The 16,560-nt window shown below is 38.4% G+C and overlaps 2 protein-coding genes across 17 annotated transcripts in view; one reads left to right on the top strand and one right to left on the bottom strand.

The window, feature by feature from the left end:
* Positions 1-9,787, top strand: part of LOC105693834 (paired box protein Pax-9-like) — a 51,048-nt gene extending 41,261 nt beyond the window's left edge. For 7 of the 12 annotated variants that reach the window (XM_048654909.1, XM_048654902.1, XM_048654900.1 and 4 more), the window contains 3 exons: positions 7,098-7,421; positions 8,772-8,896; positions 9,773-9,787. The gene's annotated coding sequence lies outside the window, so the exon portion shown is untranslated. Of the gene's footprint in view, positions 1-7,097; positions 7,422-8,771; positions 8,899-9,772 lie in introns of those variants that run through there. The other 5 variants (XM_048654910.1, XM_048654906.1, XM_048654903.1 and 2 more) reach the window with 4 other exon arrangements.
* Positions 9,788-10,445: 658 nt separating this feature from the next.
* LOC105693825 (ATP-dependent RNA helicase DDX42) overlaps positions 10,446-16,560 on the bottom strand; it is a 32,997-nt gene continuing 26,882 nt past the window's right edge. For all 5 annotated transcript variants that reach the window (XR_007278248.1, XR_007278244.1, XR_007278247.1 and 2 more), the window contains 3 exons: positions 12,730-12,837; positions 10,713-10,815; positions 10,446-10,498 (listed from right to left, as the gene is read on the bottom strand). The gene's annotated coding sequence lies outside the window, so the exon portion shown is untranslated. The remainder of the gene's footprint in view (positions 10,499-10,712; positions 10,816-12,729; positions 12,838-16,560) is intronic.

Here is a 16,560-nt window from a genome sequence, read left to right as displayed (position 1 = left end):
TCTTTGCTCATTTTCCGAACGATTTTGGCAGAATTGAGGGTGTCAAAAAGACAAAGACTATAGTCTTTGCTCATTTTTCGCGCGATCTTGACAGATTTAGGGGTCAAGAAACATCAAAGACTATAGTCTTCGCTCATTTTTCGCGCGATTTTGGCAGATTTAGGGGTCAAAAAACACCAAAGACTATAGTCTTTGCTCATTTTTCGAGCGATTTTGGCAGATTTAGGGGTCAAAAAACACCAAAGACTATAGTCTTTGCTCATTTTTCGAGCGATTTTGGCAGGATTGAGGGTGTCAAAAAGACAAAGACTATAGTCTTTGCTCATTTTTCGCGCGATTTTGGCAGATTGAGGGGTCAAAACACACCAAAGACTATAGTCTTTGCTCATTTTCCGAACGATTTTGGCAGAATTGAGGGTGTCAAAAAGACAAAGACTATAGTCTTTGCTCATTTTTCGCGCGATTTTGGCAGATTTAGGGGTCAAAAAACACCAAAGACTATAGTCTTTGCTCATTTTTCGCGCGATTTTGGCAGATTCAGGGGTCAAAAAACATCAAAGACTATAGTCTTTGCTCATTTTTCGCGCGATTTTGGCAGATTTAGGGGTCAAAAAACACCAAAGACTATAGTCTGCTCATTTTTCGAGCGATTTTGGCAGAATTGAGGGTGTCAAAAAGACAAAGACTATAGTCTTTGCTCATTTTTTGCGCGATTTTGGCAGATGTAGGGGTCAAAAAACACCAAAGACTATAGTCTTTGCTCATTTTCCGAACGATTTTGGCAGAATTGAGGGTGTCAAAAAGACAAAGACTATAGTCTTTGCTCATTTTTCGCGCGATCTTGGCAGATTTATGGGTCAAAAAACATCAAAGACTATAGTCTTTGCTCATTTTTCGAGCGATTTTGGCAGATTTAGGGGTCAAAAAACACCAAAGACTATAGTCTTTGGTGTTTTTTGGCAGATTTAGGGGTCAAAAAACACCAAAGACTATAGTCTTTGCTCATTTTTCGAGCGATTTTGGCAGAATTGAGGGTGTCAAAAAGACAAAGACTATAGTCTTTGCTCATTTTTCGAGCGATTTTGGCAGAATTGAGGGTGTCAAAAAGACAAAGACTATAGTCTTTGCTCATTTTTCGCGCGATTTTGGCAGATTTAGGGGTCAAAAAACACCAAAGACTATAGTCTTTGCTCATTTTTCGCGCGATTTTGGCAGATTTAGGGGTCAAAAAACACCAAAGACTATAGTCTTTGCTCATTTTTCGAGCGATTTTGGCAGAATTGAGGGTGTCAAAAAGACAAAGACTATAGTCTTTGCTCATTTTTCGCGCGATCTTAGCAGATTTAGGGGTCAAAAAACACCAAAGACTATAGTCTTTGTTTTTTTTTCGAGCGATTTTGGCAGAATTGAGGGTGTCAAAAAGACAAAGACTATAGTCTTTGCTCATTTTTCGCGCGTTTTTCGCAGATTTAGGGGTCAAAAAACACCAAAGACTATAGTCTTTGCTCATTTTTCGAGTGATTTTGGCAGAATTGAGGGTGTCAAAAAGACAAAGACTATAGTCTTTGCTCATTTTCCGCGCGATTTTGGCAGATTTAGGGGTCAAAAAACACCAAAGACTATAGTCTTTGCTCATTTTCCGAACGATTTTGGCAGAATTGAGGGTGTCAAAAAGACAAAGACTATAGTCTTTGCTCATTTTTCGAGCGATTTTGGCAGATTCAGGGGTCAAAAAACACCAAAGACTATAGTCTTTGCTCATTTTTCGAGCGATTTTGGCAGATTTAGGGGTCAAAAAACACCAAAGACTATAGTCTTTGCTCATTTTTCGAGCGATTTTGGCAGAATTGAGGGTGTCAAAAAGACAAAGACTATAGTCTTTGCTCATTTTTCGCGCGATTTTGGCAGATTTAGGGGTCAAAAAACACCAAAGACTATAGTCTTTGCTCATTTTTCGCGCGATTTTGGCAGATTTAGGGGTCAAAAAACACCGAAGACTATAGTCTTTGCTCATTTTCCGAACGATTTTGGCAGAATTGAGGGTGTCAAAAAGACAAAGACTATAGTCTTTGCTCATTTTTCGCGCGATTTTGGCAGATTTAGGGGTCAAAAAACACCAAAGACTATAGTCTTTGCTCATTTTTCGCGCGATTTTGGCAGATTCAGGGGTCAAAAAACATCAAAGACTATAGTCTTTGCTCATTTTTCGCGCGATTTTGGCAGATTTAGGGGTTCAAAAAACACCAAAGACTATAGTCTTTGCTCATTTTTTGAGCGATTTTGGCAGATTTAGGGGTCAAAAAACACCAAAGACTATAGTCTTTGCTCATTTTCCGAACGATTTTGGCAGAATTGAGGGTGTCAAAAAGACAAAGACTATAGTCTTTGCTCATTTTTCGCGCGATCTTGACAGATTTAGGGGTCAAGAAACATCAAAGACTATAGTCTTCGCTCATTTTTCGCGCGATTTTGGCAGATTTAGGGGTCAAAAAACACCAAAGACTATAGTCTTTGCTCATTTTTCGCGCGATTTTGGCAGATTTAGGGGTCAAAAAACACCAAAGACTATAGTCTTTGCTCATTTTTCGAGCGATTTTGGCAGGATTGAGGGTGTCAAAAAGACAAAGACTATAGTCTTTGCTCATTTTTCGCGCGATTTTGGCAGATTGAGGGGTCAAAAAACACCAAAGACTATAGTCTTTGCTCATTTTCCGAACGATTTTGGCAGAATTGAGGGTGTCAAAAAGACAAAGACTATAGTCTTTGCTCATTTTTCGCGCGATTTTGGCAGATTTAGGGGTCAAAAAACACCAAAGACTATAGTCTTTGCTCATTTTTCGCGCGATTTTGGCAGATTCAGGGGTCAAAAAACATCAAAGACTATAGTCTTTGCTCATTTTTCGCGCGATTTTGGCAGATTTAGGGGTCAAAAAACACCAAAGACTATAGTCTGCTCATTTTTCGAGCGATTTTGGCAGAATTGAGGGTGTCAAAAAGACAAAGACTATAGTCTTTGCTCATTTTTTGCGCGATTTTGGCAGATGTAGGGGTCAAAAAACACCAAAGACTATAGTCTTTGCTCATTTTCCGAACGATTTTGGCAGAATTGAGGGTGTCAAAAAGACAAAGACTATAGTCTTTGCTCATTTTTCGCGCGATCTTGGCAGATTTAGGGGTCAAAAAACATCAAAGACTATAGTCTTTGCTCATTTTTCGCGCGATTTTGGCAGATTTAGGGGTCAAAAAACACCAAAGACTATAGTCTTTGCTCATTTTTCGAGCGATTTTGGCAGAATTGAGGGTGTCAAAAAGACAAAGACTATAGTCTTTGCTCATTTTTCGAGCGATTTTGGCAGAATTGAGGGTGTCAAAAAGACAAAGACTATAGTCTTTGCTCATTTTTCGCGCGATTTTGGCAGATTTAGGGGTCAAAAAACACCAAAGACTATAGTCTTTGCTCATTTTTCGCGCGATTTTGGCAGATTTAGGGGTCAAAAAACACCAAAGACTATAGTCTTTGCTCATTTTTCGAGCGATTTTGGCAGATTTAGGGGTCAAAAAACACCAAAGACTATAGTCTTTGCTCATTTTTCGAGCGATTTTGGCAGGATTGAGGGTGTCAAAAAGACAAAGACTATAGTCTTTGCTCATTTTTCGCGCGATTTTGGCAGATTGAGGGGTCAAAAAACACCAAAGACTATAGTCTTTGCTCATTTTTCGAGCGATTTTGGCAGAATTGAGGGTGTCAAAAAGACAAAGACTATAGTCTTTGCTCATTTTTCGCGCGATCTTGGCAGATTTAGGGGTCAAAAAACACCAAAGACTATAGTCTTTGCTCTTTTTTCGAGCGATTTTGGCAGAATTGAGGGTGTCAAAAAGACAAAGACTATAGTCTTTGCTCATTTTTCGCGCGTTTTTCGCAGATTTAGGGGTCAAAAAACACCAAAGACTATAGTCTGCTCATTTTTCGAGCGATTTTGGCAGAATTGAGGGTGTCAAAAAGACAAAGACTATAGTCTTTGCTCATTTTCCGCGCGATTTTGGCAGATTTAGGGGTCAAAAAACACCAAACACTATAGTCTTTGCTCATTTTTCGAGTGATTTTGGCAGAATTGAGGGTGTCAAAAAGACAAAGACTATAGTCTTTGCTCATTTTCCGCGCGATTTTGGCAGATTTAGGGGTCAAAAAACACCAAAGACTATAGTCTTTGCTCATTTTCCGAACGATTTTGGCAGAATTGAGGGTGTCAAAAAGACAAAGACTATAGTCTTTGCTCATTTTTCGAGCGATTTTGGCAGATTCAGGGGTCAAAAAACACCAAAGACTATAGTCTTTGCTCATTTTTCGAGCGATTTTGGCAGATTTAGGGGTCAAAAAACACCAAAGACTATAGTCTTTGCTCATTTTTCGAGCGATTTTGGCAGAATTGAGGGTGTCAAAAAGACAAAGACTATAGTCTTTGCTCATTTTTCGCGCGATTTTGGCAGATTTAGGAGTCAAAAAACACCAAAGACTATAGTCTTTGCTCATTTTTCGCGCGATTTTGGCAGATTTAGGGGTCAAAAAACACCAAAGACTATAGTCTTTGCTCATTTTCCGAACGATTTTGGCAGAATTGAGGGTGTCAAAAAGACAAAGACTATAGTCTTTGCTCATTTTTCGCGCGATTTTGGCAGATTTAGGGGTCAAAAAACACCAAAGACTATAGTCTTTGCTCATTTTTCGCGCGATTTTGGCAGATTCAGGGGTCAAAAAACATCAAAGACTATAGTCTTTGCTCATTTTTCGCGCGATTTTGGCAGATTTAGGGGTCAAAAAACACCAAAGACTATAGTCTTTGCTCATTTTTTGAGCGATTTTGGCAGATTTAGGGGTCAAAAAACACCAAAGACTATAGTCTTTGCTCATTTTCCGAACGATTTTGGCAGAATTGAGGGTGTCAAAAAGACAAAGACTATAGTCTTTGCTCATTTTTCGCGCGATCTTGACAGATTTAGGGGTCAAGAAACATCAAAGACTATAGTCTTCGCTCATTTTTCGCGCGATTTTGGCAGATTTAGGGGTCAAAAAACACCAAAGACTATAGTCTTTGCTCATTTTTCGAGCGATTTTGGCAGATTTAGGGGTCAAAAAACACCAAAGACTATAGTCTTTGCTCATTTTTCGAGCGATTTTGGCAGAATTGAGGGTGTCAAAAAGACAAAGACTATAGTCTTTGCTCATTTTTCGCGCGTTTTTCGCAGATTTAGGGGTCAAAAAACACCAAAGACTATAGTCTGCTCATTTTTCGAGCGATTTTGGCAGAATTGAGGGTGTCAAAAAGACAAAGACTATAGTCTTTGCTCATTTTTCGCGCGATTTTGGCAGATTTAGGGGTCAAAAAACACCAAAGACTATAGTCTTTGCTCATTTTTCGCGCGTTTTTCGCAGATTTAGGGGTCAAAAAACACCAAAGACTATAGTCTGCTCATTTTTCGAGCGATTTTGGCAGAATTGAGGGTGTCAAAAAGACAAAGACTATAGTCTTTGCTCATTTTTCGCGCGATTTTGGCAGATTTAGGGGTCAAAAAACACCAAAGACTATAGTCTTCGCTCATTTTTCGCGCGATTTTGGCAGATTTAGGGGTCAAAAAACACCAAAGACTATAGTCTTTGCTCATTTTTCGAGCGATTTTGGCAGGATTGAGGGTGTCAAAAAGACAAAGACTATAGTCTTTGCTCATTTTTCGCGCGATTTTGGCAGATTGAGGGGTCAAAAAACACCAAAGACTATAGTCTTTTTTCATTTTTCGAGCGATTTTGGCAGAATTGAGGGTGTCAAAAAGACAAAGACTATAGTCTTTGCTCATTTTTCGCGCGATCTTGGCAGATTTAGGGGTCAAAAAACACCAAAGACTATAGTCTTTGCTCTTTTTTCGAGCGATTTTGGCAGAATTGAGGGTGTCAAAAAGACAAAGACTATAGTCTTTGCTCATTTTTCGCGCGTTTTTCGCAGATTTAGGGGTCAAAAAACACCAAAGACTATAGTCTGCTCATTTTTCGAGCGATTTTGGCAGAATTGAGGGTGTCAAAAAGACAAAGACTATAGTCTTTGCTCATTTTCCGCGCGATTTTGGCAGATTTAGGGGTCAAAAAACACCAAAGACTATAGTCTGCTCATTTTTCGAGCGATTTTGGCAGAATTGAGGGTGTCAAAAAGACAAAGACTATAGTCTTTGCTCATTTTTCGCGCGATTTTGGCAGATTTAGGGGTCAAAAAACACCAAAGACTATAGTCTTTGCTCATTTTTCGCGCGTTTTTCGCAGATTTAGGGGTCAAAAAACACCAAAGACTATAGTCTGCTCATTTTTCGAGCGATTTTGGCAGAATTGAGGGTGTCAAAAAGACAAAGACTATAGTCTTTGCTCATTTTTCGAGCGATTTCGGCAGAATTGAGGGTGTCAAAAAGACAAAGACTATAGTCTTTGCTCATTTTTCGCGCGATTTTGGCAGATTTAGGGGTCAAAAAACACCAAAGACTATAGTCTTTGCTCATTTTCCGAACGATTTTGGCAGAATTGAGGGTGTCAAAAAGACAAAGACTATAGTCTTTGCTCATTTTTCGCGCGATTTTGGCAGATTTAGGGGTCAAAAAACACCAAAGACTATAGTCTTTGCTCATTTTTCGCGCGATTGCGGCAGATTTAGGGGTCAAAAAACACCAAAGACTATAGTCTTTGCTCATTTTTCGAGCGATTTTGGCAGAATTGAGGGTGTCAAAAAGACAAAGACTATAGTCTTTGCTTATTTTTCGCGCGATTTTGGCAGATTCAGGGGTCAAAAAACATCAAAGACTATAGTCTTTGCTCATTTTTCGCGCGATTTTGGCAGATTCGGGGGTCGAAAGACACCAAAGACTATAGTCTTTGCTCATTTTCCGAGCGATTTTTGCAGCTCTTTCGGCTAAAAAACACTAGAGACCTTATTTCGTGCCGCCGAATCTACCCTTTCGCTGAGATTCCGGGTCGTAGAAAATGTGCTAAATAAATCGTGTACCCAATTCGAAAAAAATATCGACAATTTATTGATCTAACAATTAGAACTGAAAAATTGCAGATATTTGGACTGCCTTGCTGATTAGCTGAACTTGAACTTGGTTGTCGTGTTCGTTGCTCATTTCAACGTCCAGAAAGCATCATGAAATGATTGTCCCTCAGACGTTACTTTGCGGCGCAAGCAAACGCTATTGCGTTTCGGTATTCGGTCTGCAGGGCGTCACGCAAGTGGATCCTTCTTTTCCGAAACATCGGCAGTATGGCCGTAGCAGCCTAAGCGTCATCACGCGTTGTAAGGAGCGACGTCAATCGTAGCGCGTACATCCTTGGAGAAGCAAAAAAAGTTTGCCAGACAGGTGGGAGAAAGGAAAATAAATACATTGCGGTAAGAAATAGTACGCAGTTACTGCTGAGCCGTAGTTCCTTAGTTGTCGGAATTTCTCCGGTTGCGTTTCGGAAGTACTAAAATTTAGGTGTTCATTTATTTATTCATTTCTCTATTCATTCATTTCTTTTTTCATTTCTTCATTCATTCATATCTTTATTCATTCATTTATTTATCTATTCATTTATTTCGGAAGTTAGCTATTTATTTATTCATCGAATTATAAATTTATACGTCTTAACCATATACTTTGAACGCCAAGCAATTGTCGCGTCCATTTTCGCGGACTGTTTCGGTAGTCAAATAATTTCATTATTTTGGATAGTATTCCAAACTATTCAATAATCCATCAGTATTTCTGAAGCATTTTTTTAATAATTCATTCATTTATTCATTAATTCAGTCATTTATTCATCCATTCCTTCATTCAGTAAGTCAACTATTCATTTATCGAATCATAAATTTATAGGTGATGCCCATATACTTTCAACATGAGCAATCATCGCGTTCATCATTGCAGACCTTTTCAGTAATCAAACAATTCATTATGATGAATAGCAGTTCAAAGTATTCGATAATCCATTAGTAATTCTGAAGCATTTATGTATTCATTTATTGATTCATTCATTTCTTAATCGATTGATTGATTGATTGATGGATTGATTAATTGATTGCTTTTTTCATTGATTTATTTATTCATCCATTTATTCATCCATCAAGTTCACCATTTATTTATTCATCGAATTATAAATCCACACGTGATGCCTATATACTCTCAACGCGAAGCAATCGTTGCGTCGATGATTGCAGACTCTTTCAATAATCAAACAATTAATTATGATGAATAGTAGTTCAAAGTATTCGATAATTCATCAGTATCTCTGAAGCATTTATTTATTCATGCATTTCTTTATTTATTCATTCATTTATGTATTCATTTATTCATCCGTTTATTCATTTATCCATTCATTCATTTAATGAGTCAACTGTATATTCATTCATCGAAACATGAATTTACACGCGTTGCCTATATACTTTTAACGCAACGTCGCATTCTTTATTGCGGACTGTTTCAGCGTAATTAAACAATTAATTACTATGGATAGTATTTCGCACAATTATTCACTATGAATAGTATTTCAATCTATTCAAAAATTCATCGGTATTTCCGAAGCATTCATTTATCTATCCATTTATTCATTTATTCATGTATTCATTGAATTAACCCAAAGTATTTAATAATAAATTAAATTACGAATCAATAGGTATGCGCATTGCAGTCAATCACAAAACATCCGATCGAGAGCGTGCAATTTGGTATATGGTTAAGAGAGTACATGTATGTCGTAGGTTTTCCGTCTTGGATACAACGGCAGTTCAGCTTCAGCGACAGAAGAGGCGACATCAGCAACGACATGAGGAGCGACATCAGTAGCAACGCAGGTTCCTCAGAGCGACGATGGAGAGAGGGAACGGTGAGCAAGCTTTCGTGCACAATTTAGTTGAATATTGTTAAAATCAGTTGCGCTAACTTTTTATTTGTATTTTGATCACGCTCTTCCAACTATTCGTACTAAACACCGTCGTTATAAGTATACTCGCCCGGGTTCTCAACAATCCTTTGAAATTCCGAGAGATGATTTTTCAATTGAATTATAAGCGTTTAATTTTATCTTCCAGCATTTTGAGATAATCAATCGATATATTTAACTGATACAAATTAGATTCAGCTATTATTTTTAATAAACTTTTTATGCAAAATCGTTTTGATTTGTTTCGGCTGTCAATAAATACTTTTTAAATCGTTCAAACGACTGCTTCCCATCGTAGTTCGATTACGTTCTCTATTATGAGCTCAGCGAAAGGACGTAATGCAAATGCACTTGGTGCAACACCTGAAAAATTCCTCGGGAATTGCGGGATGGTTTTTCAATGATTCACTCAATTTCTTCTCTTAAAGAGATACGGAAAAATTTATTGATCTTATTCTTGGATACAAAAATAATATAAATATAAGTGATTGATACATCATGACTTGAATTTTGCATCTGATATGAATTGCACCCCCTTGAAAAAGATTTTCAAAATCCTTCTCATAGAATCAGATCACCCAGTATTACCCATTGGACTTTGTAAATTCATGCACCCCCATAAAATAATTCATCAGATACGCCAATAAGGCAAGACAATAATTTATCATCACATAACTTGGTACAATTTATTACAATTTAAACATCTTATATACTTATATACTTAGTCATAAAATAAGTAATACATTGGGTTACATGATTGATCATACAATAAGTCATGTATTGCCTTAACTAATTATGTATTTGTCATTTGTGTTACAGGTCGCAGTTCCTCCAACGTCATTGACCGGACTCCCCCTGTTCATCAGGGGGAGTCCACCCGTCCCCTGGGACTGCGCGGCCTCCCACCGCCCCCGGGGTCCCAGGGGACCCAGTCCCCGAGGACATGTCTTCGGGGATGCGGTATCCCCGCTGGAGGGGATGCCATATCCCGAGGGACATGTCCTCGGGAACTGGTCTTCGGGGACACGTGTCCCCCCAGGGACACGTCCCCGGGGATGCGGTATCCCCGCTGGAGGGGATGCCGGGTCCTTGGGGGCGTGGCCTTGGGGGAATACGAGTCCTCGAAAATCCCGGGAAAAGGAGGTCCCAAGCGGACACTTTGTTTTTCGTTTCTCTAGAGAAATCAAGAAAACGAGTGACCGCTTGGGACCTCCTTTTCCCGGGATTTTCGAGGACTCGTATTCCCCCAAGGCCACGCCCCCAAGGACCCGGCATCCCCTCCAGCGGGGATACCGCATCCCCGGGGACGTGTCCCTGGGGGGACACGTGTCCCCGAAGACCAGTTCCCGAGGACATGTCCCTCGGGATATGGCATCCCCTCCAGCGGGGATACCGCATCCCCGAAGACATGTCCTCGGGGACTGGGTCCCCTGGGACCCCGGGGGCGGTGGGAGGCCGCGCAGTCCCAGGGGACGGGTGGACTCCCCCTGATGAACAGGGGGAGTCCGGTCAAACAGCAGCTACGGCGGCAGCATCTTTGGATACCTAAAACATACGAAAAGTGAATTAACAATGACGTGTAATATAAGAATAAATTATTACCAATATTATATTCTATGTCAATATATTAATTCTATGTTATATTATATTATATGTTGATATATTACTGCCAATGTGATGTTATAATATATCAAATTGAATATATTTTTATAATACTTATAACTAACTTTTATCATACTGACTGATAATTATTTCATACCTGTGAACGAATTGTGCGATGCCATGTATAACTCCTGCCCTTCGTGGTTGGCAGTTGAATGAGTACTGCGACGAATTAGCCGCCGTGGTGACTGATTGAAAACCTGAAAGAAAATGTCCCACCAGAAATAAAGTAAAGTTGTAAAGCTGAACCTAAAATATATGAATAAATTTGCTCAAAATATAACAGCGGAGATTATTGCTAAACCTATGATGAATTCCTAAATCCTGTACCTAGATAGATGAATTATAGTCCTTGAACATGGGTTACACTATCTCGCAGTTGAGAACATTATCACTGAATAATTACTAACGTGTAAGTGCATGAGGGATTGATTATTTCTGCCTAATTATTCGAGATTTCAACGAAGAAAAATATTCCTAGTCCGAAGTTACGATGCCAACTTCTTCTATTCGAAACACGTGTGAATTTGGATACCGAATTCAGGTGCCTGACATTGGAATAAGTGAATAATCTTTTTCACACCAAAAAATGGTAAGCATATAGCCTTAGATTTTTCTCATGAATAAGTTCCTCATTCAATGAATAAATGATTAGATGAATAAGTGAATGAAATGATGAATGAAGGCATAAATCAAGAACCATCGAAATCACACTAATTAATTGAAATCATTATTTAATATATTTACTTATTTATATATTCATTCAAATAATTAAATAATGAAAAATGCTCGCGAATTCCTCATGAAACAATTAACAGCTCAAAATACTATTAATAATAATTGATTATTTGATTACTAGAAAAGTCTGCAGTCATAGACGCGACGATAGCTTCACATGTGAGACTATATAGGTATATTAATCGTGCATGAATTTATGATTTGATAAAAAAATGAATAGATAAATGACTGAATGAATGAACAGAGGAATGAGAGACATCAAAATCATACCGATTGATTGAATTAATAATTCAAGCTATTTATTTATTTATTCATCTATTCATTCGATCAATTGACTAATGAAAAATGTTCCCGAAATAGTGATGTATCAATCAAAAGTCCAAAATACTATTCGTAATAATCAATTGATTGATAACTAACAGTGAAACAGTCTGCAATCAGAGACGCGACGATTATTGCTTTACAATGCTAGTTGTATGGGCATCATGTGTAAATTCATAATTCAATAAATAAATAAATAGATGACCCACTAAATAAATGAATCAATCAATGAATAAATAGATGAAAGACTCAATGACTGAATAAATGCATAAATGAATGAATGTATGGATGAATAAACACATAAATTAATTGAATTGATAATTCCATCTATTTAATTATCAATAATTATTAATTGGCATTGATTACGATGCTTCTAAATTCATGTGTTCATTTATTCATTCATCCATTTATTTAGTTAGTTAACTATTCATTTATTCATTCACGCACCGCAATCGTATGCGGTGATATATGCCTTAGCGACGTACGGTGAGCGCGTAGAGTAGAAACCATAACTTGGCAAAGGTGTGACATCACGACGATTCGTGTCGTCACGTCTTTCGCACGGGCAGTGAGATCAAAATATATGAAGATAACTTCGCAAACTCTCTAGAAACTACTAGTAATTCTGCTATAAAATCTTGAGTGATACCCTGAGTTACAGGCTTGGGGTTTTTTTGAGGCAAGAGATAAAGTATTTGTTCCAATGAGTCCAGGACGCTCTGCCTACGTTAAAAGTCGTAACGAACACGAATGCGTCGATTAAATTGAGCTAAAAATAGCTAAAAGCTAATCTCGATATTTTTTTCGTTCGATTAATCAACGCACCCAGCTAATAAAGGTCAAGGGGGCAATAATCTAAGGTAATTTGACGAGAACTATAGACTAAAATGAGGTAGAAACGCTTCAAGGAATTTTTAAGACCGGTTAACTCGCTCTTAGGTAAGCGGTAATCGAAAAGGGATTTTTTCGCAACTTGCAACAGGTATGCATTAGGCATTATTTTATACTAGCGGGGAGTCGAATTGAAAAGGAAAAAAAACGATCGTTGCAAATACCTTTAAAATGTTGCCAGATGCCACGTAACTGCTCCGCATGTATTCCAGTCCAAAGTTGAACGAATACTGCGAAGAACTGGGCAAAGTCCTTGACCACCGATTATCGACCTGACGAAAAAAAAGAAAATATATCATCTAAGAAACACAGTACAGTTACCAAATCGAACAAGAGCATTATCGAACCAAAATCAGACTGTAACTTTTTTGATTAGATAGATGGAAAAATGTTCACAGCGTTTAAATATAACTATGCGAATATTGGATTTTTCCAAATGCATATTATTGCAAAGTAGTGAATCGAAAAAATACCTATCGAATATCGAGATCATGACGTTCACGACGAAATATTATACGGTGCGTTGTATCGCGTAGAAAATGACGACGCTAACGCCTAAAATCGTAATACCTTAATGTTCGCTCCTTGTTGACGTCGCGCCTTCGACTGCTGCGTTCGCATCGTCTCATCGTCAGAGACGAGAAATACGTTAACGGAGGACTGAATTACCTGCCCATGATTGACCATTTAAAAATGTCCTGCAATACGTCCGGTGAATTCGTCAAATTTCTACAATACCATATGCAACGCCTCAGGCACGATCATACTATCTCAATCAATCATTTTCGATCGAACAATTATAAAGCCGAAATTGATTACACGCGATTCAACCGATGACAATCAATCATTTATGATCCAATGACTCGAAGCGGGAAACGAGAAGGAAATAATAATAAAAAAAAATAAAGAGACATCCTTAGCTGAGAGACAATTTTAAAAAAAATGATCGGACGCGGCTCCACATCTCCTTGAAATCTGAATAACCTGAGAGACTTTTCACATAAGCGAATACAGACGATGGACTTATAACGTGTCTAAAAACGCCTAATGGGACGCTGGTAAAAAGGGTACGAACTAAAAATACCTGGGAACGCGTTACACTTGCGATTAAAATGAGCTTTTGTCGTTGCGGCAAGTGATCCATCCACAGGCACGTGGTGGAGGTAGGCAGGGTATACCTGCGGACGACGAACGCGTTTCTACCTATAAGGCTATAAACCCGATACCTTTTTTAAACTTCTCTGTATTTTACTCTATACCTATATTTTAATCTCCTCTCTATAAATAGAAACTCACAAAGATAATCTACTCTAAGTAGGCACACCGCTGGTGCAGGTGACGCTGTGATTCATTTCATCTCAAAGGAATCGGTTGGTTGCTGTTATGCTACTGTACTTTGTACCGCTGCACATTTCGATTATATTCAGCGAATCGCACTTTCGGAAGATTCGCCATTTTTTTTACGCCTGCAGATCATTTCATTGCGATTAAATTCGAAACCGTTTCTACTATTCACTGTCGGATATGAGTAGCAAAAACCTCTACCGATAACTCGTTTTCAAAAATCAAAAAAAAAAAAAAAAGAATGGAACGAAATAAAACAAAGTTACAAAACGTATTCTCTTTGTAGTCGCGAATTACGGGAGATAAATGTCGAACGGTCAGCAGCTACTAGCGTTTCGCTGCCCTGTAATTACCACGAAAAGCCGGCGTTAGTTGCGAACTCAAAGTTTGCTCTGCAATAATAAAAGCTGACGCGTTTTGCGTACACTACGCGAACGGGCAACACCTTTGAAAGTACTTCATTTTGTCTTTTTATTATCTGCTGACAACGCGGCACAAGTCGTACAGTAAAATTAACGAAAACGGAAACAAGAATCGAGAGAAATAAGATCGTGAGAAAAATGTATCGAGCGACTGGTAGGCGTCGTTAAAAAATTTGAAAAATCCAGGTATTGCGATACGCTGGGGGGAAGTCAAATTCTCAGCTGTTGAAACGAGCCAGTCAAGTTTCCTCGGAAATGAAAAGCAAGGATATAGGTAGCTACTTTATTTTTCATTGACAAAACTATTATTCACCGTAATCTCTCATAGAATTCTTCGGACTAATTTGCTCCGAAGAATCGATGTAAAGGGGACCGATAGTCTCAATCGAAGTACCGAGATAGAATAGAAATGATCGCGGACATGAGAAGAAAGAAAAGAAAAAAAAAAAAGACACGTCTCACTTTCGTTACAATCGATAGAAACTTTTACAAAATTGTACAGAGACCGGAGTATTATGCGATAATGTTACGGGTAAGTGCATGCATATATCAATCGTGCAGCTATTCAATGTTCGAGAGACGGAAGGAAAGTTGCGAGATCGCAGTAGAAAAGAGAAAGAAAAAAAAAATTGACGAATAAATAAGAAATACGAATCACCCTCGGGCCGTAATAAAATACATGCTTCAAAACTATTCAACTAGAGAACAATATTCTGCGAGATTATGACGCGGCGCTATTAGAACGGTGTGGATATAATACGCTATTAAAACCAGTCATCCAGTAAACTTGCAGTAATTTCTATTGTGTCTACGTTTTCAACGCTCGTAAATTACACGGAATCGCACGTGCGGCTTTCATATCGCATCACCTGGATCAAGTAGGCAAGTAAGTAAGTAACCAAGTACTTGAATCGATGGATATATTCAAGATGGCATTTCGAAAAGAAAAAAATATTCTTTCTATTTCTCCAAAAAAAAAAGAAAGGAAAAAAGGGAGAAAACGAAAAATGAATAAATATAATGAATCAAAAATCTCGTGTACCTCGAAGAACATGAAACCCGCAATATACTTATAGGTATACGGTAGATATTAGTACCCTATGTGCACCTGTAGACGGTAAGAGAGCAATTGACCAATAAATCAGAAATCATAATACGTAACGTTGTACGCCACCTGTATCAAAGCTGGTAAAAAAAAATTGTTGACGCCTTCGAAGGAACGTCGGAAATAAATATTGACCGATTCAAAGTATTCTCGTCTCTTCTGGGGTTTTTCGTATCAATCGATTTGGATTTTCTCTATAAATTTTTTATCCCGTTCCTCGACTCGATTATAACCGGCGTGGATTTCTTCAGTTTTTAACTGGAATGAAAAGAGCGTAGGTTTTAGTCGAGTTTTCTGCAGATTCTCTACGATCGACTAGCTGCTTCGGTTTCCTAAGGTCTTCTGGGTTCAACCACCTCGCTCGGTCGATTCTTCTGGCTTCCGAAGAACTCCATAATCCGGGTATCATATGATGTTTTTCAACATATCGAGTCTGATTCAGAGGTCCTACGCGTTACCTGTCCTGGACATATTTAGTTATCGCGCCCACTTCCTCTCCGTCACGAAGGGCAGACTTATAAACCGGGTGTCGCGTTTTAAAAAGTATAACTTTTTTTATTTCTATAAGAAATCAATTATTTCGATACAGATTCGAACGACGATCGTAGGATACCACTTGAAAACTGTCTTCTCTCCCCACCGAAAACTGTAATTAATTGACTAGGCCGCGTGTCGTTAAATTCATCACTTTTGGCTTCGAACGTTTTTTTTCACCGACAAAATTTCATCACTTTTACGCACTAACTAGGGACTCGGCCCACGGTTTCCAGATATATGACCTCAGCCGAAAGGACCTTGCATATTGTTTATAATTTTCAAACAAACTTCGACAAAGATGTGGACGCTGTATTAAATTATCATCGTGTGTTAATAATAGATGTACGATTGTAGAATACGACATTTGTCTCGATGTGGAGATTTACGCGATCGTTTCTCGATAGATTTTGAAATTAGATCCGGAATTCCTATTTCTCGTTGATTTATATATATACTTTTTTTTCTTTCTTCCTATTATTGTTCGCGAATATTTTTACACCAGCCTAGAGGTTCTAGTAAATTTCCTGGACAATTTTCTGCGCGCGTTACCTGTGCTAACGCTGACAAATCTAGCTCTAGACGTTTCC

Source organism: Athalia rosae, chromosome 4 (assembly GCF_917208135.1).
Source record: "Athalia rosae chromosome 4, iyAthRosa1.1, whole genome shotgun sequence".
Taxonomy (NCBI): domain Eukaryota; kingdom Metazoa; phylum Arthropoda; class Insecta; order Hymenoptera; family Athaliidae; genus Athalia; species Athalia rosae.
The sequence above is the reverse complement of the archived record's forward strand: the minus strand, read 5'-3'. Positions and strand labels throughout refer to the sequence as shown.